The following is a 22,562-nucleotide window of genomic DNA, read 5'->3' as shown; positions in this document are numbered from 1 at the left end:
GAGGCTTATGCCAAATTGTTCATCACAAAAATAATTCTGCTCAGCCAGGTCATTTCAATGGTAAATCTAATTTGAAACTAAGCTACTGAATCCAAGGTCTTTCTGAATTCCCTTGCAGGGTCCCAGAATAGCTGCCATTTTTGTTATGGCAAACATATATATATATATACACACACACACACGTATATATACACACACATATATATACATATATTTGTACACCCACATATATATTTGATTGTTTGAGGCAGGGCCTCACTCTGTTGCCTAGGAGTTCAGTGGCATGATCTCAGCTCACTGCAACCTCCGCCTCCTAGGTTCAAGCAATTCTCCTGCCTCAGCCTCCGAGTAAGTTCTGCAGTAGCCCAGCTAATTTTTTTTTTCTATTATATTTTTAGTAGAGACAGAGTTTCACCATGTTGGCCAGGCTGGTCTCAAACTCCTGACCTCGAGTGATCCACCTGCCTCGGCCTCCCAAAGTGCTGGGATTACATGAGCCACCATGCCTGGCCTTATCCAGCTTTTATACGGGCCATGCCCTCAACATTTATTAGCTCACTGAATGAGATTCCTAGTAGCCACATGCTATGGACTGAATTGTGTCCCTTCCAAATTCATATGTCGAAGCCCTAATGCCCACTGTGATGGCATTTGGAAATGGGGCCTTTGGGGGTAATTAGGTTTAGATGAAGTCACGATGGGGTTGAGGGGTGTTTCTCATGATGAGAATACTGTCCTTATAAGAGGAGATACCAGAAAGCTTGTGCACGTGCCCTCTCTCTTTCCACCATGTGAGAATACAGCAAGAAGGCAGCAGTCTGCAAGCCAGGAGGAGAGCCCTCACTAGAACCCAATGATGCTGGCATCTTGATTTTGGACTTCTAGCCTCCAGAACTGTAAGAAAATAAATTTCTGTGGTTTAAGTCACATAGTCTATGGTATTTTGTTATGGCAGCTCAAGCAGACTTGTTATGGACACCACACAAGAAAAGAGGCAGTAGAGCATATGGTTACAAAGCTGGGCTCTGGAGTCTGACTGGCTGGGTCTATATCCTGACCCCAAGAATTCCTCTCTGGGTGATCTTGGGCAAGTTATTTTACCTCTCTGAGAGTGATCTCCTTGTCTGCAAAGTGAGAATAATAATAGTAAATATCTTGCAATGTTTTGTGAGGATTAAACTACTTAGCACATGTATGACAATGAGAACATGTCTGACACATAATGCTCAGTAATGTTTATTATTATTATAACTCCAATTTACAGATGAGGTTACTGAGGCTTTGGGAGGCTAAGTAAGTTGCCTAAGGACACACAGGGAGTGGGTTGCAGATTCAGAATTTGAACCTAGGCTTCTCTGACTCTATACTCATGCTCCTTCTCTTATGACTGTCTCTGTCACCATGAATACAAATTAAAATGATGTTACCTAGAAGAGATCTAACTCCAAATAATAATAGAGAAACAGGAGTCCTCATGAGAAACTGGGATCATCCATTACAGTGGTGAGTTGCTCAATCAGCCATACTGTATTTATCAAATGCTACTGTGTCCAAGGTCTTCCACCGAATAAACAGTGGTAACTCAAAGCAAATAGGATTTCTCTTTGTCTGATTTTTCACTTCATTCTTTCAGTTGTTTATTTGTATAATACTTACTGAACTTTGGAGGATTCACAGAAATAGTGGAAATGATGCTGCTCTCAGTCTCAAGGAGGAAAGGACAGGAAACATACAAAGGGCAAATCTAGAGAGAATATGATCTGATGCTCAGGACAGTGGACCCAGTCACAAAAGGACTGGACTGAGATGTAAGATTTGGTTGACCTAGGGTGGGACTAGTCACACAGAGTTGGCCTAGGCCCTGCAGAAAGTAACTGACATAAATTAGCCAGGGGTTCTGTAAAGCAAAGATTTCAAATTTTAGATCTAGAGGATAAAGTTATCGTAAATAACATTACCTCTTCTAAGACATTACAAATTCAGTGACTATTGTTGAGGTAAGTTTTTATGCGATGGCTCTGTGTTTGTTGAATTTTTAAAAATCCATTTGTGTTTTCATAGAAATCTGAATTTGACATCCCCATGCTAAAGAATTTCCCCTTTGGTTCAACAAATGTATCAGTCAGGGTTCAGTCAAAAGATGGAAACCACAAAAATATTATTTTAACAGAATAAATATAATATAAAGAATAGTTAGCTAGATATAGTTTACTAAGTAACTAAAAATATAATAAGAAAACTCTGCCATTTCATGGAGGTAGCACCAGCAGGAAGCAGCTCTAAGGAGAGGGTGCTGGTCCATGCTGGTGTCTGTCTGGGGGGCACAATGATGCTAGTTCTGCAAGGGCTGGAGACATTGCAGACCTGACTCAGCTGCTGATGCAGGAAGGCAAAGAAACATTGTTAGAGTGATGCTCACAGGAACGGGAGGTAGACCAGAAGCCAAAAAGAAGCATGTCTCTTCTTTCTCCTCCAGTCTTGCAGCCTCATTCTAGCACTTCCTTTGCCAGAGCCTAACATGGAACCAACTGGCAATACAAATATAAATACAACACAGGAGTGAATGTGGCATCTTCTCTCATCTTCAGCATAAAAGGAATGACAGACATGTAAACCAGAAAGCACAATAGGTTTATGTCATACCAGAAGACTGTACAGATGTGAGGGCAGCACTAAATGAGAAATGATTCTTCTGGTTGGGTGCAGTGGCTCATGCCTGTAATCCCAGCACACTGGGAGGCCAAGGTGGGAGAATCATTTGAAACCAGGAGTTTGAGACCAACCTGGGCAACATATTGAGACCCTGTATCTATAAAAAAAAAAATTAAAACTAGCAAGGCTTGGTGGCCTGTGCCTGTAGCTGAGGTGGGAGGATCAGTTGAGCCCAAGAGTTTGAGGCTGCAGTGAACTATGCTCACGCCACTGCACTCCAGCTTGGGCAACAAAATGAGATGCTGTCTCTTAAAAAAAAATAAAATAAAAGATTCTTCTTACTTACAGTAGCAGCTTGGAAAGACTTCATAGAAAACTCTTGAGCTGAGTCTTCAAAGACAAGCTTTGTTGGTCAGGTAGACACAGTCACCAAGAACATTCCAGACAGGAAGAGCAGCCTGAACAAAGATATAGAAGAAGGAAGAAGCGGGGTGTGTCCAGAGATCATGAAAATAATTTGGCCTGACTGGACTGTGAGGCATAGAAAATGGATGATGTGGAAAGAGGTAAGGTTCCCGTGGTAGGCTAGGGCCAGGTCATGAATACTCTTCCATGTCTGCTGAATGGTGGTAACCCTATCCTAGAAGCAGTGAAAAATTTCAGTTAGTGGGGCACCATGAACAGAATTGTGTTTTGAGGGATAACTCCTAGTTTGTGATGGAGAATCATTGTAGGAGAGCAAGGGAGGCCAGTTGGGAGACTGTTATGCTATTCCAGTTGAGCAATGGTTAGGGTTTTTTTTTTTTATTATTATACTTTAGGTTTTAGGGTACATGTGCACAATGTGCAGGTTTCTTACATATGTATCCATGTGCCATGTTGATTTCCTGCACCCATTAACTCGTCATTTAGCATTAGGTATATCTCCTAATGCTGTCCCTCCCCATCCCCCCACCCCACAACAGTCCCCGGAGTGTGATGTTCCCCTTCCAGTGTCCATGAGTTCTCATTGTTCAATTCCCACCTATGAGTGAGAACATGCGGTGTTTGGTTTTTTGTCCTTGCGATAGTTTACTGAGAATGATGTTTTCCAGTTTCATCCATGTCCCTACAAAGGACACGAACTCATCATTTTTTATGGCTGCATAGTATTCCATGGTGTATCTGTGCCACATTTTCTTAATCCAGTCTATCGTTGTTGGACATTTGGGTTGGTTCCAACTCTTTGCTATTGTGAATAGTGCCGCAATAAACATACGTGTGCATGTGTCTTTATAGCAGCAAGATTTATAGTCCTTTGGGTATATACCCAGTAATGGGATGGCTGGGTCAAATGGTATTTCTAGTTCTAGATCCCTGAGGAATCGCCACACTGACTTCCACAATGGTTGAACTAGTTTACAGTCCCACCAACAGTGTAAAAGTGTTCCTATTTCTCCACATCCTCTCCAGCACCTGTTGTTTCCTGCTTTTTTAATGATTGCCATTCTAACTGGTGTGAGATGGTATCTCACTGTGGTTTTGATTTGCATTTCTCTGATGGCCAGTGATGATGAGCATTTCTTCATGTGTTTTTTGGCTGCATAAATGTCTTCTTTTGAGAAGTGTCTGTTCATGTCCTTTGCCCACTTTTTGATGGGGTTGTTTGTTTTTTCTTGTAAATTTGTTTGCGTTCATTGTAGATTCTGGATATTAGCCCTTTGTCAGATGAGTAGGATGCAAAAATTTTCTCCCATTCTGTAGGTTGCCTGTTCACTCTGATGGTAGTTTCTTTTGCTGTGCAGAAGCTCTTTAGTTTAATTAGATCCCATTTGTCAATTTTGGCTTTTGTTGCCATTGCTTTTGGTGTTTTAGACATGAAGTCCTTGCCCACTCCTATGTCCTGAATGGTATTGCCTAGGTTTTCTTGTAGGGTTTTTATGGTTTTAGGTCTAACACTTAAGTCTTTAATCCATCTTGAATTAATTTTTGTATAAGGTGTAAGGAAGGGATCCAGTTTCAGCTTTCTACATATGGCTAGCCAGTTTTCCCAGCACCATTTATTAAATAGGGAATCCTTTCCCCATTTCTTGTTTTTGTCAGGTTTGTCAAAGATCAGACAGTTGTAGATATGTGGCATCATTTCTGAGGGCTCTGTTCTGTTTCATTGATCTATGTCTCTGTTGTGGTACCAGTACCATGCTGTTTTGGTTACTGTAGCCTTGTAGTATAGTTTGAAGTCAGGTAGCGTGATGCCTCCAGCTTTGTTCTTTTGGCTTAGGATTGACTTGGCAATGCGGGCTCTTTTTTGGTTCCATATGAACTTCAAAGTAGTTTTTTCCAATTCTGTGAAGAAAGTCATTGTTAGCTTGATGGGGATGGCATTGAATCTATAAATTACCTTGGGCAGTATGGCCATTTTCACGATATGGATTCTTCCAACCCATGAGCATGGAATGTTCTTCCATTTGTTTGTATCCTCTTTTATTTCATTGAGCAGTGGTTTGTAGTTCTCCTTGAAGAGGTCCTTCACATCCCTTGTAAGTTTGATTCCTAGGTATTTTATTCTCTCTGAAGCAATTGTGAATGGGAGTTCACTCATGATTTGGCTCTCTGTTTGTCTGTGATTGGTGTACAAGAATGCTTGTGATTTTTGTACATTGATTTTGTATCCTGAGACTTTGCTGAAGTTGCTAATCAGCTTAAGGAGATTTTGGGCTGAGACAATGGGGTTTTCTAGATATAAAGTCATGTCATCTGCAAACAGGGACAGTTTGACTTCCTCTTTTCCTAATTGAATACGCTTTATTTCCTTCTCCTGCCTGATTGCTCTGGCCAGAACTTCCAGCACTATGTTGAATAGGAGTGGTGAGAGAGGGCATCCCTGTCTTGTGCCAGTTTTCAGAGGGAATGCTTCCAGTTTTTGCCCATTCAGTATGATATTGGCTGTGGGTTTGTCATAGATAGCTCTTATTATTTTGAGATACGTCCCATCAATACCTAATTTATTGAGAGTTTTTAGCATGAAGGGCTGTTGAATTTTGTCAAAGGCCTTTTCTGCATCTATTGAGATAATCATGTGGTTTTTGTCTTTGGTTCTGTTTATATGCTGGATTACATTTATTGATTTGCATATGTTGAACCAGCCTTGCATCCCAGGGATGAAGCCCACTTGATTATGGTGGATAAGCTTTTTGATGTGCTGCTGGATTCAGTTTGCCAGTATTTTATTGAGGATTTTTGCATCAATGTTCATCAAGGATATTGGTCTGAAATTCTCTTTTTTGGTTATGTCTCTGCCAGGCTTTGGTATCAGGACGATGCTGGCTTCATAAAATGTGTTAGGGAGGATTCCCTCTTTTTCTATCAATTGGAATAGTTTCAGAAGGAATGGTACCAGTTCCTCCTTGTACCTCTGGTAGAATTCAGCTGTGAATCCATCAGGTCCTGGACTCTTTTTGGTTGGTAAGCTATTGATTATTGCCACAATTTTTTTCAGCACCACACCACACCTATTCCAAAATTGACCACATAGTTGGAAGTAAAGCTCTCCTCAGCAAATGTAAAATAACAGAAATTATAACAAACTGTCTCTCAGACCACAGTGCAATCAAACCAGAACTCAGGATTAAGAAACTCACTCAAAACCGCTCAACTACATGAAAACTGAACAACCTGAATGACTATTGGGTACATAATGAAATGAAGGCAGAAATAAAGATGTTCTTTGAAACCAACGAGAACAAAGACACAACATACCAGAATCTCTGGGACACGTTCAAAGCAGTGTGTAGAGGGAAATTTATAGCACTAAATGCCCACAAGAGAAAGCAGGAAAGATCCAAAATTGACACCCTAACATCACAATTAAAAGAACTAGAAAAGCAAGAGCAAACACATTCAAAAGCTAGCAGAAGGCTAGAAATAACTAAAATCAGAGCAGAACTGAAGGAAATAGAGACACAAAAAACCCTTCAAAAAATCCATGAATCCAGGAGCTGATTTTTTGAAAAGATCAACAAAATTGATAGACCGCTAGCAAGCCTAATAAAGAAGAAAAGAGAGAAGAATCAAATAGATGCAATAAAAAATGAAAAAGGGGATATCACCACTGATCCCACAGAAATACAATCTACCATCAGAGAATACTACAAACACCTCTATGCAAATAAACTAGAAAATCTAGAAGAAATGGATAAATTCCTCGACAAATACACCCTCCCAAGACTAAACCAGGAAGAAGTTGAATCTCTGAATAGACCAATAATGGTTAGGGTTTGACCCAGGGCAGCAGCAGTGGAGATGGATGAAAGAGGCAGACTGGGGAAATGCTAAGGGAGTAGACATGAGACAAGCAGGGATCAGGATGGACAACAGAGACAGGAGTCTGGGTTTGGGGCTTAGGTCGTGATATAGATGGTGATGCCATTCTCCAAGAAGGAAGGTTGGCAGAGGCTGGTCTGTAGGTGAAGGAAGAAATAAAAAGGATAAGATCATGACTTAAGCTTTGTACACTGGGCTTGAACTTTCCAAGGGCTGAGAAGATTTTACCTTAAAAGGAGTTGAGTTGATATTGATCTCATCTTTAATAGGACTCAACAGTCCAGATGACATCAACTACTGCCTTCCTAAAAAAGGTGTTGCTCATTAAGGAGATAGAAACCATTCAGCAATTCCAGGAAAGATCTCTGCAGTCTTTAACACTTCCAGAAGATGTAGTCATTTCCACATTATCATTCTTTCCCTCTGTCCACTTGATAATGTTGAGGGCTGTGTTGGCAATAGGACAGATGACAACAAAGATTGACATGTAAATGGCTTTGTCCTGGGGCTTAATGTCTAATTCCTTAACATGATTTCTGATCTAAAATATCCTCCTAAGATGTCCAGAAAATTTAAAAAATATATTTTCTATTGTGCCTGAAGTGAATTCAAATCTCAGATAATGATGTTACTGCTATTCTTAAGTTCCAGGAATGACTGCTGCCACATTTTAGTCAACTAAGGGCTACTGTCATAGTCAGAGCTACTTTTTCTTTCTTTCCTATCTCTTGTATTGAGGTAGCAAGTATACTTATAGAAGCCATAGAAAGCCAACACAATAGAGTTGTTCTTGTTAAGTATTTTTAGAAGGCCTCCTTAACACTTTGTCTTCTTTTTGTTCATTGAACTTATCTTCCTTTACATAAAATGTAGTTGTTTAAAAGGAAGAAATGAGGGAACAATTTGTGGATATGCAGGGAGTCCATGGATGTCCCAGAATCCACAGGGCACTATCTCTCCTCTCTTTTCCCTCTACCTCTCTGACTTCCTTTTGCACACATTCTCACCCACTCAACCTTTTAGCACTATCTCTGTAAAGTCCAGCTCAAAACCATAGCCTTTCTCCTTCCCCAGATATGCAAGCCCAGAGCAATCCTCTGAGCTCCTGCAACATCAGGACTATAACTCCATTAGCCTTTAATTGCCAATATTGAGTATGAAATATCATCTTTCTATGTGCATATCTGCCTCCCTAATAGAGTATAAGTCTCTGGAGGGCAGAGATCCTCTCATTTGTCTCTTTACACACTTTGTGCATGTAGTAACTGGCCCTTGATAAATTACTTCCATGATAAGCTTGACCCTTGTTCTCCCAGGCTAAGCCCTAGAGGTCACCAGATACTTTGTGGCTAAACTCTGGCCTTCCTGCTGTTTACATCCAGGCTTCCTTCTAGCTCTAGAGGATCTTACACAGTACAGAGTTACTGAATTAAGCTACTTCCTTTCTTAATCACTTCATTCATTTCATTTATTCTTCCTTGTATTTACTTTGTGGCTAATCTCTGGCTTTCCTGCTGCTTACATCCAGGCCTCCTTCTAGCTCTAGAGGATCTTACCATAGTACAGAGTCACTGATTAAGCTACTTCCTTTCTTAATCACTCTGTTCATCTCATTTATTTCTCCCCACGGATGAGCCACTCTTTCTAATTTGTATCATATTTATTAACTCTCTATATTCCAGTAACACAACACACACATCTTGAGGCTACACAAAGTCTTGATAAATGGGATACACTACTACTCTCAGAAGGAAATCAACCACCATAAAAGTTAATGTGCTTGCCCCATAAAGAAAAATCCTGACACAAAATGGTAGCTTGAAAATTGGTGTATTCTTTTTATGACCTCCTTTATTAGCCAGGATGATGCCTTGTTTGATTTCTAAAATTTGTTTAGGATCATTAGCAATGGGCTCCTGGGTGTCACTGACAACTTATACATTAGCTTTGCACACAAGTCCTAGAAATGAGACCAAGGAAAGTGCAGGTTTTATTTCTTCTAGGGTATAATTTTTTCTCTCTTTCTCCAACTGGTACCTGAATATTTCTCAAATAATTTATATTTTCAGATTTTACAAACATCTCAGCAAGACTATATTAGTTTATTGACCCCATTTTGCAAAAGGGAAGGCAGTTACCAATAGTAGGAGGCTCTTTGGGGCCACTATGGTTTCTTAGATGAGTCGATATCAGACCTGAGCTCTAATATGACCCTATCTAATTTATTTTCTCTATTAGGTAGTTTCCTCTGTCCTAAAAAAAAAAATAGCAAGAGAAGTTTACTAGCTTGCCCCTCTTGTGTGCCTCTGGCTGTCAGAAATAGAATTTGAAAGAGTAGATGAGAAAATGTGAGAAAACCCGTTTACCGAAAACTGTTCCTATCTTCTCAGGTTTTTTATCTCTGGCCACAAAGAGTGATTGGGAGAAAACATACTCCAAATAAGTTTTTCTTTCAACTCCTCCTTAACTCTCAAGGCCATAATTGCCACCCCCTGCCCTCCCTCCCTGGCATCACCACTCTGCTAATACAAACGTGATATTTTACATTTGCTTCTAGCTTTGGTTTCTTTTTAGCAATAATATGTCTTGAGTGGAATGAGATTTTTTCCTCCTTTTTTTTTTTTTTTTTTGAGACGGAGTCTCACTCTGTCGCCCAGGCTGGAGTGCAGTGTCAAGATCTCGGCTCACTGCAAGCTCTGCCTCCTGGGTTCACGCCATTCTCCTGCCTCAGCCTCCTGAGTAGCTGGGATTACAGGCGCCACCACCATACCTGGCTAATTTTTTGTATTTTTAGTAGAGATGGGGTTTCACCATGTTACCCAGGATGGTCTTGATCTCCTGACCTCGTGATCCGCCCACCTTGGCCTCCCAAAGTGCTGGGATTACAAGCGAGAGCCACTGCACCTGGCTTTTTCCTCCATTTTTAAAATTTTATGATTATTATTATTATCATTTGAGATAGAGTCTTGCTCTGTCACCCAGGCTGGAGTGCAGCGGCACTGTCTTGGCTCACTGCAACCTCTGCCTCCTCTGTTCAAGCAATCCTCCTGCCTCTGCCTCCAGAGTAGCTAGGATTATAGGTGCATGCCACCAAGCCTGGCTGATTTTTTTATTTTTAGTAGAGACAGGTTTTCCCCATGTTGGTAAGGCTGGTCTCGAACTCCTGACCTTACGTGATCCATCCACCTCAGCCTCCCAAAGTGCTGGGATTACAGGCATGTGATATTTTAATTGAGCATTTCCTATATGCCGAATAATGTGGTCAGAGATTATTTTCTAATAAGGGAGTAAAATTTGCACTGTTAACTATGCTAGTAATACTTTCTGGGCTACAACAACATTGTTATCAGCTTCTAGCTACTTAATGATGAGGTCAGATTTGATAAGTTCAGGAGTTGTTTGAACTTCAGAGAAGGTTGATCCAGTGGCTCAATGTTGTCCTCAATGAGAGGATTTTTCTGCCTTTCATCTTAAGGCTGTCATCCCCATCGTATCAATGTGGCTGAACTGTTTCAAGCTTTACATCCACAGAGCAAACCATCCAGGAGAGATATTTTTCTTGTCAACCATTTCAGAAAAGGCCACAGAGCCATCTCTAAATCAATGACCATGGCTAGGCAGTGAGTGTGTTGATCAGCTGAAGCAAATGAGAGCCCATCTCTAGAACTCTGGGTGAGAACAGCTTCTTCCCAGATATATAACATAAGGCAGGAGGGAAAGATGAACACTTGAACAATAATGTGGGATACTACTTGGAAGAGATGGGGAGAGGGGTTAAAAACAACTAGGTAGGCAACCAACAGACCAAACATCTCTAATACACATCCCTATTTTATCATATCCCAGGCCCCAGGCCAGGCCTTATCACATCATCCTTGCGTTACTTGAGAATTTTCCAGCTGAATTCACAAATGCCTCTTCTCTATTTGGTCTGTATTCATTTACTTAGGAATTTCCACACTTCTCTCTGATAAGTTACCTGCTTTTCATCTGTACTTCCTGTATTAGTCTGTTCTCATGCTACTAAGAAAGACATACATGAGACTGGGTAATTTAGAAAGGAAAGAGGTTTAATGGGTTCACAGTTCCACATGACTGGGGAAGCCTCCCAATCATGGCAGAAGGCAAAAGAGAAATGAAGGCATGTCTTACATGGCGGCAGGCAAGAGAGCATGTGCAGGGGAACTCCGTTTTATAAAATCATCAGATCTTGTGACATTTATTCACTATCATGAGACCAGCATGGGAAAGACCCGCCCCCATGATGCAATTACCTCCCACCAGGTCCCTCCCATGACACGTGGGAATTTTGGGAGCTACAGTTAAAGATGAGATTTGGGTGGGGACACAGCCAAACCATATCACTTTCTTTTCTTTGACATGTCCTGGGATTCTGTTTGCCTTCCAGTCCTCTTTGCAGTACAGATTAGACCTTCCCTCCCCTACTGGTAGGATTATTCCTCAATCTCCTTTCTCTGTTTTTTTTTTTTTTTTTTTTTTTTTGCAAGCTTTCCCCAGCCACCTGTTAATTCCACCTTCCCTGTGGTACTCCCCAAACACACCCTTCCATTCCTACTCATCCATCAAGATAAAATGCATGTGATGAAGTCCCATGTTCACATCCCACAACACAGACAGATGGCAGCAACAGTAGATGCTCCATATTGTATAGGCAAATGTAAATTGACTTGTTTTTATACTTCCAAAATGGATATGGTATGTTTCTTTCACTTTATCCCCTTTACACTTACAATTTGACCAGCACTGGCTCAAAACTCTATTTCAACAAGTAAGCAAATCACCAAGAACTCCAGTGCCTAAATCTTGAATTTAGCGACTCAAACCAGAACTACCAATCTCATAGTAAAACCTAATCCCATGAGAATCTAATGCAACTTGGGATATGAAAATTATCTTAGTATTCAAATAGCCTCCAAGAGTTGAGATGCTTATCTGATTCTCAAGATTGGAAGTTTCCCCGCTTAGGATCCCAGGATTTGATGATCAGATGTAAAAATCTCTGGTAATTTTGGAACACATTTTGGGCATTTTTTTCAAAACCCATTATTATTATTATTGTCTAGGATATGCTCCATCCAGACACTCCTCTGGGTTTGGGTCACTTCAGCCAGTGAGTTTTTCCTAAGAACTCTTCCCCATCATTCCAAAGCAGCTCTCAGAAAAATCTCTTTTAGAAATGTAGTTAGAAATGATAGGAGCCATCATAAAGAACAGATGGTTACTTTTTGTGAGAAATAAATGCTTTTAAAACTTCTATTCACAGCATTAACTAAGGAAACTTGTCCAGCCCCTAAGAGTTGCTGAGACTCCTTTCAGTTGGTTCTTTGCTAACATTGATATAAGAGATTTGAGTTCATTGTAAAAAAAAAAATCTTTGTAAACCCATTAAAACAATATTGTCAAACAGGGGCTTAGATGCATACATAGCTGGCTAGATGGATGGATGGAAATGCAAAAAAGCAAATAAACTAAAATATGAATGTTAAAATCTAGATGGTATGTTTATGGGTATTCACTGTCTAATTTTTAAAATTTCTCTATGTTTGAAGATTTTCAAAATAGAATGTTGAGGAGCAAAAGTATCTTGAAGAAAAAAGAGATGGACCAGATGAGGGAGAGGTGGTACACTGACACACCTTTAGAAGAAGCCTACAGACAATAGGGAGAAGTCCATATAAGCATGGCATTATGGGGTGAAGATTGGAAGCTCTAATTGGGCAAAACAAGAGAAGAACAGACATAATAGTTCCTGTGAGAAACTGTCAGAAGTACAGCTAGTGGCATATAAATGCCTTCTATCACTGTTCCTCCCATTACAATCAAAATCCTATTAACAGTCTGTCAGGAGGGAAGAGAAAGTCTGAACCCTGTGCCAAGCACTTTGCCTGGATTACCCCCTTCACTTTTTGCAGGAAGCATGTGTATTTATTTATACTGTGTATTTATTTGCTCATTCCATTCACAGCATTGCTTACCCCTTTTCCAGCTAGAATCACACTAGTTCTCCTAGGGAGACTCACTCACCATCACTGAATATAGACTTGATGCCCTATCCTACCTGATAAAAGGTGTGGACAAATAACCCAAGTGAATGAGGTCAAGTAGGCACTCTCTCCAGGAAATTCTGATCATGAACACAGTCGGTAATGAATTGAAAATTGTGGAGCTGACAACATAGAGACCTCAAAGAATGTTTTCATTAGTGACTGCTACCTGGATCCTTTGGAACTCTCTGGATTCCTGTAATTTTGATTGGGCAGTGTTGCTTCTGTTACTTACAAAGAACTCTTAACTGACAGAGGGAATGTAGCTCCCATCTCAGAAATCAAGAAACCCAAGCTCAGAGGAATTAAGTGTCTTGGCTCATGTCAACATCTGATGTTTGTACCTGAGTCCCTCTGGACTGCAAAGTCCATCTTTTATACTGACTCTACTATGCTTCCTCTAACTCTATAGACTGGGTTTAATTCCTGCCTCTGGCACTTACTAGCTGGATAAGTTTGGGTAAGCTGTGTGCTAGTTTTAAATTTTAAATTTTTTGATCTGTAAAATGGAGTAAAAATAGTCATGTATCTCACAGAGTTATGGTGAGGATAAAATAAGCTAATTTATGGGTGGTGTTTGGGCATGTGTCTGGCACATAAGTGCTCAATAAATGTCAGCTGTGATGATGATGATGATATCAGTCAGGGTTCTGGCAAGAAAAAAAGAAGTGTTTGAGCAGAGTTTAATGTAAGGCTAATTAGAAAAGCGAGGAGAGGGTGAAGGAGATGAACAAGGGATGGGTGAAGGACCCCAGGGCTAGAAAGAGCAGCAAGCTGTGGACAAGGGCTGCCCAACAAGGCTGGCATCTCTACCTGTGTTTCTAAATTAGTGGCCATGGCAGACACAGCCAACAGTGATTCAGCAAAGTGGGAGCCAGGCGAATAAATACCTTGTTTGTGCCCTCTCAGTTCGCCCTCTGTTTTCCTGCCAGGGCCTTGAGTTGGCTAAACCTAACCATAAGCTAAAGACAAAGAAGTCTGGCCGGGCGCGGTGGCTCACGCTTGTAATCCCAGCACTTTGGGAGGCCGAGGCGGGCGGATCACGAGGTCAGGAGATCGAGACCACAGTGAAACCCCGTCTCTACTAAAAATACAAAAAAATTAGCCGGGCGTGGTGGCGGGCGCCTGTAGTCCCAGCTACTCAGAGAGGCTGAGGCAGGAGAATGGCGTGAACTCGGGAGGCAGAGCTTGCAGTGAGCCGAGATTGCGCCACTGCACTCCAGCCTGGGTGACAGAGCGAGACTCCGTCTAAAAAAAAAAAAAAAAAAAGAAGTCTGGCTGATACAGTCCATGCAGGTCAATGTCTAAGGACAAAAGCAGGCTGCAGAAAGGTAGATATTCAACCTGGAGATACTTCACCACAGCATCCTCTTAGCTAAGTGAAAAACATGTGTCCCCAACACAGGTCACCTCCATCCCATGTTCTCCCAGCCCCTCTGCTGGATGGGGTTCTTTATTTGCAGGAAAGTTTTGAAACAATTTGGGGGTTCAAAGTTCTTAGTCTTGTCTATGTTCCCCTAATGTTCCCATCCTAGGTCTCAAATTTCTACTCTTTTCTCTGCTCCATAACAAAACAGATGTTGATGCAGTTCTCAGATGCTGGGCTGGTCCTCACTCATATCTTTTTCAAGGTGGTTGGTAAGCAGCTCTTTTAAAGCTGCCATTAAGGTTTTCTGATATTATACTTGTGCCCGAATGGACCTACAAAGCTTTTAATTTTTCCTTTCATCTGTGTACATTATCTAGGACTCACAGAAACACCAGTCACACCACAATCTTGATAATTACCATTGTCACCGTAGCAACTAAGGACTCTAGCTAATTGATCTTTCAACACCTTGCCCTCTACTTGCATTGCATCCCAATCTCTGCTACTAGGAATGATTTGAGTAACATAGCGTGGATTATCCATATCCCATTTTCTTCTGTCAGGAAGCCTCCTTGCTCTCATCAAATATGTTAGCAATTTGTATCAGTTTTCTATTGCTGCTGTAACAAATTACTACAAATTTATTGGATTAAAACAACTCACATTTATTATCCTTCAGCTATGCAGGTCAAAAGTCTGGATACAGGTCCCACTGGGCTAAAATCAAGGTGTCAAAAAGACAGCATTCTTTCTAGATACCTTAGGGGATAATCTGTTTTGTTGACTTTCCCATCTTTAGAGGCTGCCTGCATTCTGTGGCTCATGGCCTTCCATCTTCAAAGACAGTAATGGCTGTTCAGTCTTTCCTACATCACGTCACTCTGACACTGACTCTGCTGCCTCCCTCTTCCACTTTTAAGGACTCTTTTGATTGCATTGGGTAATCAAAACCCAGTTAACCAAGATAATCTCTATATTTAGGTCAGCTGATTAGCAACCTTAATGCTATCTGCAAACTTAATTCCCCTTTGTCATGTGACATAATCTATTCACAGGCTCCAGGGATTAGGACATGGGCATCTTTTGAAGGCCATTATTCTGCCTACCGCACAATACCATCCCAATACCATTTTAAGAGTCTGTTTCCTGAGGCCATTTCTAAAGGTACTATTCTATTTGTCTGGGTTCTATCAGGAAACAAATGGCACGCTCAAAAGGAATGATTGGAGAACATTTGCTGAAGAGACAATTGCAAAAATGTGGGCAGGGGAAAGGAAATCCATGAGGGATAATGAAGCACCTGAAAGACAATGACAGCAGGAAGGGTCAGGGATTGGGGGAAGCAGTTAGCAGGACCAGGTGATGGCTGTGCCTTAGGTAAAGGATCACAGCCAGTGCCAAGCCATAGCCCAGCAGGGAAGTGACCAGGGGAACAGATACCTGAATCTCTCCTTCTACCTTTTGATCTCCTTCCAGTGCTGCCGATTGGCCAAACCTGCACAAGGCAGAAGGCAAAGGAGCAGAGTTGATGTAGCCAAAGAAAGTCAGCATCCTAGGGCATGAAGCAGGTGGGGAAGGGTGAGTAATAGATCTATGGAGCCGACAGACTATAACCTGCATATTATTTAACTAAATAATTTCTACTAAAAGGTAAATGGGACTACCACCCAGCATGGCACTTGTATTTTAAAATAGCCAGCCTAACTCAAATTAATCTATAAGTAGAAGTTATGGGGAAGTATTTTTGAGCGGCAAAGCCTAAAGTGAGTCCTATCTATTAATAGTAAGTTCCACTATAGAATGTGTACATCAACAACTAATAAAAATAAAGAGGTAGCACATCTATACAGAAATACGGGATGTCAGTTATTTTATCCTTTTTAATGAAGGAAGAATCACATGAATTTATTCCTTCACTACCATGAACTAAAAGGGATTTCATTCCATCACAGTGATGATAGCACCAACTCAAAGGATGTAGCCATGAATATACTGTAATTTTTCCATCATTTGACAAGGACTTTATAAATAAGCATAGTGGTGGTCATCACATTCAGGATAAAATGCTGGTCTGGCAGTGCATGTAGGTTACATGAACACTTTTTCATCTTGCCAGTAAGTTTACTCAGACACATGACACCATGTTTTCCAATAACTACAGCACAGGTATAGGTCCAAAAAGTAGGTCTGAAAGTAATGGAGCTGATATGCATGTTTCTGTCACTCATGTTCCATGTGCATAAAAAAATGACAAACCAACCCAACAAAACCCACCAGCTCGGCCAAGTACGTGCTGAGGGAAAGGAGTTTCCTTCACAGTGGAGAATTTTCCAGGGAGAGACAGACACAACTGTAGAGGAAAGAGCATTTCAGTAAACAGGAGAGTCTTCCAGGGAAAACTCTGTGCAGAATAAATTATTTTTCCTTCCTCAAACCACAGAGGCCTATAAATTCCTACCTCCAAAGTGTCTGGAAGGGTAGGATGTTACAGAGAGCAGCTGCCCTCTTAGTCCAAGTGAAGTGCAGGGAAGAATTACCCTTCCCAAGACTTCCACATGGCATATACATTTGGAACAATTTCAATGGTAAAGAAATAGAGTATTTAGACATGTAATGACTGAAGTCTGGATTATGGAGGTCAAACTAAACTCCTGCATTGTACGTTTTTAAAAAATGTTAAGAACAGTACATCCTTATTATTCTAAAATTTCTAAGCAGTACAGAACCATATAAAGTGAAAACCAAAAGTTTTCTCCTTCTCCTCTTTCTCTCCCTCCTTCCTTCTCTTCCTTCCTCTCTCTTCCCTCTCTCTGGCTCTCTCTCTCTCTCTCATTTTTATTCTCTATATATCTATCTCCAGCTACTTACACACACAGGAATATGGTTATAGATACTCCTCTAAAACTTTAGAAGATCTGTTTTTAAGGCAGGGTCATCAAAATGGAGGGGAATACCAGATTTACCATGGCATGGAATACCATATGAGAATTTCTATGTATTTTAACTAATCCTATTTTATAGCTACTTGGGAGTATGTTATGTGAGTTAGACAGTACTATACCATATGCATAAAAATTACATATGTACAAATATTGATATATTGAAGGTGCATGGATGAAACATTTTTCTGACCAAAGTGCCTGATTTAAAAATTTGGAGACCATTGCTGTAAGAAACTGAAATGTAAACATTTAAATAACATTAAGAGTATCCATCAGCTAATGTGTCAGCTAATAAAAGGAATATTTATAAGGCGCTTACAATGTTCCAGCTGTTCTCCTTGCATTATGTCTTATTTACTATGCACAATGGCCCTATCAGGGAGGTACTATTATTTCCCCAACTTCTCAAAGAGAGAAAGTGAAGCACAGGAGTTTAGTAGATTGCCCAAAGTTACACAGCTGGAAAATGGTCCTCACAGGAAACAAACCCAGGTCTTTCTATCTAAAGATACAGTGATCCTCACACTACTCCAGAAGTGACTCTACCGTAGACTAAGGTAGAATTAAAAGGCAGCAACAGGAAGAGAGAAGATGGAAAGCCCCTGATTGACAAAAGAAGAGGGACAGAGTCAAGAAAGACATCCTATCCCAGGCACACCTGCCCTACCGATGGGGAGGTAGCAGTTAATACCAGGGTCCATGCTACAATTCTGCTGCGACTTTATAATGTAATTTCAATCTAAATATAATCCCTGTGTGTGGCAGATTATGTTTTCCAAAGACATTGGCACAATACATTTCATCCTGCATGCACTTCCTACAAGGTATTTCTACTTCTTCCACAAAAATGTGTAGTCCATCTTTTTTCCTCCTTATAAAAAACTATGCAGCCATAAAAAAGAATGAGTTCATGTCCTTTGCAGGGACATAGATTAAGCTGGAAACCACTATTCTCAGCAAACTAACAAGGAACAGAAAACCAAACGCCGCATGTTCTCACACATATGTGGCAGTTGGACAGTGAGAACACATGGACACATGGAGGGGAACATCACACACCAGGGCCTGTTGGTGGGTGGAGGATAAGGGGAGGGAGAGCATTAGGACAAATACCTAATGCATGGGGGGCTTAAAACCTAGATGACGGGTTGATAGGTGCAGCAAACCAGTATGGTACATGTATACCTATATAACAAACCTACACATTCTGCACATGTATCCCAGAACTTAGTTAAAAAAAAAAAAAAAACTAAATAAAAAAACTTTTAAAACTAATCAATGAGTCCAGTAAAGTTGCAGGATACAAAATCAACATACAAAAATCAGCTTCATTTCTTTACACTAACAACAACCTATCTGAAAAAGTGATCAAGGAGACAATCTCACTTACAGTAAAATCAAAAAGAATAAAATACTTACGAATAAATTTAATGAAGAAGTGAAAGATCTGTACACTGAAAACTATAAAACATTGATGAAAGAATTGAAGATGACACAAATAAATGGAAAAATCTATGTTCATGGATTAGAAGAAATAATATTGTTAAAATTAAATTGCATTCTACCCAAAGTAATATACAGATTCAGAGTGACTATGGGAGATAATGGATGTGCTAACTTGCTTGACTGCAGTAATCATTTCACTATGGATGTGTGTACCAAAGCATCATGTTGTATACCTTAGGTGTATATAAGTAAACACACACACACACACGCACACACACACACACACACACAAAGGTGTTCATTTTCTCACCCCTCTTGAATCTGGAAGGCCTGTGACTATGGTGAAAGTGATGCTATGTGACTGCCAAATAGGTTATAAAAAGTGATACAGTTTCCACCTGGACCTCATAAAGTTCATTTCTGTTATGCAGGCGCCATGTTGTGAGGAAACCCAGACCACATTAAGAGGCCACAAGTAAGTGTTCCAACCGACAGACCCTGCTAAGGTCTCAGCTGACAGCCAGCATCAACTGCCAGACAAGTGAGTGCAAGATGACTCTCACCCCAGCCATCATTTGACTGCAACGCATAAGAGATCTTGGGCAAGAGCTGCCTGGCTGAGCACAGTCCATCCCCAAAACATGAGAGATAATAACGGAGTGATTGTTGTTCTGAGCCACTAGGTTTTGGGGTGATCTGTTGCACAGCAATAGATAAGGAGAACACCGTTGTGCCCCCTGTGGTCATGTAAGGACAAGAAATCACCAGAAATAAAAAAGCCCTCCTAGTGGGTGGTCCTGAATATAACCACACTTTTCCTTCAGGTTTTCCCCTTTGGGTTGCTTTTGGTCTTTGTGGATTCAGCTTCTGCTGAAGCCTGGGAGACCCTCTATCCCATAGCTTCCTTCTCCCTTTCTCTTTCTTTTCTATCCTCTGTCCTTCCTACTCAGTGGAACATGTTCCTGGCTCCATCTGGGAAGGTCCCAGTAGATCCACCCATGTGGAGGTTCTACCTGGAGTGCATGGTGGAATTAAGCTGAGGCCTTTGGTATTTTTCAAGTAGTCTCTAGAAGACAAATAAACCTCTCTTATTTAACATGGATTGCCTCTCATCCCATAATACAGATCTCCCTTCCTGCCTACCAGACATGAGGAAAAAGCCCTTCCAGTCACAAATAGAGTAACTTTTAGTAAACATATATAACCTGTCTCTTGTTCAGGGTCTATTCTTTTCCCCAGACTAACTCCTCCAGCTAGTCTCTCAGATTGACCTTAGACACTGCCTCCTAAAGGAAAGCTTCCCTGACTCACTCCCCGAACCCTGAGACTGTGGCTGTGGCTGCAGCTGTGGTAGGTTTCCAGCCTAGGTTCCACTAACATCTTAAAAACCCTCTACTTGAATTATATTGCAGTTGCCTGTTGCTGTCTCTTTCCCTCATTGGACTGTAAGCCCTTTGAGGGCAGGGATGTGTTTCAGTTATTCATTATTGTATCATCTAGTACCAGGCAGTCCCTGATACTAAGACTTTTCTGATAAAAGAATAAATTTTAGAAATCCCAGTGCCATTCCCTCTCCTTCAGATCAAGTGAATATCCACACCATTTTTAATGACCTCTGAAAGGCATCCTAGTAGTTTGCCTGATAGGTACTTCTGATACTCTGATTCATAATTGTAGAATTCAACGAGTCAAAAGCTCACCAAAACAAAAATACTCACTGTAGTGTGATGGACGTCTTGTCACTTCTTAAAGCACTGCTTCCCAGTTTTTTGAACATCTCAGATTGCTGGAAAGGCCTTTTACACGTTCAGAATGGGTCTGTCTTCTTGTCATTTACACCGTATTGGCCCCAATTCTATTGGTCTTTAAAACAATCTAGATTTAATCTTAGTCTTTATATTCTACTCTGTAAAACACTCCATTAAAACAGAAATTCTCTCACAAAAGGATAATGCATTAAGTTGGTCAATATTTGGCTCAAAATTGCTGATCAAGGCAGGCATGTTTTAAAGAGGAATTAGTGTGCTCTGTGGAAGAAGGATTAATTTGGAGTATAGGGTGGATGGAGAGGGAGCCTCAATGCTCAGAAAGGCAGGAGCCTGTGAGCATCTGGAATTCTCTAATGGGATAAGGAGTCCCAGGAGAGCGATATGGTCGAATACCAAACCCAGGCTTTATCTATTTAACCACATCACTAATGGACTGCCCAGGATATGGGAGGTTGACCAGCAGCCCCACCTGTTTTGAGAAGCCTACCCCCTCAGGTTCTGTGACTGAGCCTGGAGCACACACACAACGGTCTGTGAAATAAGGCTCATGACACAGCCAGCCTCCTGGTGTTCTGGGGAATTTCAGCTATTTTGGGGCAGGGGCTGTAAGCATTGTGTTATCTGGAGGTATTTCTGATAAATATCCAAGATTAGTATCTTTGTTCAGGAGGGGGTAGGAATAGGGAGAAGTCCTAGTTGTCTTCATCACCCTGGAATTCCCAACCCTAGCTCAACGTTTAGAAAGAAATCCAGTTCCTGGCATCCTGAGCATTGAATGTGCTCCAGGGAGCCAATCCAATCTCGAGTGCAGGAAAATCTTACCAGGACAATTTCAAAAGCTTATAATTGATATCACTTGGGTGGCTCTGAAAAATGACAGTTTTGTAAGAGATAAAGTCTTTTTTGGAATATATTATTCAAAAACCCAGCATTTCTGTGGTTGGTATATTTGGTTTTGTGGAGGTATTTCTCCTCTTCCAGACCATGTGAAGACTTGAAAAGAAGAGAAAATATATAGAATAAGAATCAGTTCTAAACTACTCATTGATTTACTAAGGAGAAATGTGAGTGATTTAAGTCCCTGGGGTTGGAAGGTCTCCTTCTCCCAGTGCTGAGAAAAGCAAGTATCACTTGTTCTCCACCCCCCCACCTCCCGTCGGTGCTGGTAAATTTCCCAGAGAATGCGGAACAGCTGCTTCCCAAGTCAGGGTCCTTGAAAAGGGCTCAGTCATCAGCTATGGGATCAGCTGTTTGTTTCCTTCCCCCAACTAGGAAGACACTAGAAAATCGAGAAATTTAAATATCCTTTGTTTAAGGACAAGAGTGGGAAAATGTGATTCTTTTCGGTTTCAAGTCTTTTTTTTTTTTCTTTTTTTTTTTTTTTTGAGATGGAGTTTCGCTCTTGTTGCCCAGGCAGGCACTCCGTGGTAATTTTCTTCTTACCTTGCTGTCTTCCCTTTGGCTTACCCATTTCTCACTGCATGTTTCTTAAAAGTGGTGTTCCCCTGGGATCTAGATTTGGCTTTCTTTTCCTTGGAAAACCTCACCTCAAGTAGTCTGGTCCATTCCTGTAGCTTCAGTTACCAGATGTATGCCTATGACTCCCAGCTCTTTATTCTCTCCCTGATGGTGTCTCTCCAGCTCAAGACCTAGAGACCTCCTGGCATTTTCATGTGAATGGTCCAGAGATTCCTCTAATTTATATCTCAGACTGAGCTCTCCACTTTCTCATTCCTTCTCTCAACAAGCTCTGTGTTCTACATTCCCACCACCATGCAAGTATTTGCCCAAAACAGAAATATAGACCCCTCCCCCATCATCCATATCAAGTTTTAATCAATTTTTGTCAGTCGTTCCTACTTAATCTTCTAGATTTTTTTCACTTTTCCCTATCTGTTCTGCCACTTCCTTAGTTCAAGTCATCGTCATCTTCCATCTCCTAATGGATTGCTCTGCCCTTTGTTTTACCCCTCATCTGTTCATCCATTACCCACACTGCAAGCTACATGACCTTTCT

The 22,562-nt window shown here is 40.9% G+C and overlaps 1 long non-coding RNA gene across 4 annotated transcripts in view; it reads left to right on the top strand.

Moving 5' to 3' along the window:
- LOC131381868 (uncharacterized) overlaps positions 1–22,562 on the top strand; it is a 93,390-nt gene that overhangs the window by 30,621 nt on the left and 40,207 nt on the right. For 3 of the 4 annotated variants that reach the window (XR_009210892.1, XR_009210894.1, XR_009210893.1), the window contains exons 2-3: positions 15,865–15,966; positions 19,208–19,317. This is a non-coding gene — a long non-coding RNA (uncharacterized LOC131381868). Of the gene's footprint in view, positions 1–13,345; positions 13,480–15,864; positions 15,967–19,207; positions 19,318–22,562 lie in introns of those variants that run through there. The other variant, XR_009210891.1, reaches the window with a different exon arrangement.

This window comes from Hylobates moloch, unplaced genomic scaffold (assembly GCF_009828535.3).
Source record: "Hylobates moloch isolate HMO894 unplaced genomic scaffold, HMol_V3 SCAFFOLD_18, whole genome shotgun sequence".
NCBI classification, from domain to species: Eukaryota; Metazoa; Chordata; class Mammalia; order Primates; family Hylobatidae; genus Hylobates; species Hylobates moloch.
Note: the sequence above shows the minus strand (reverse complement) of the source record. Positions and strands in the feature narration are given on the sequence as shown.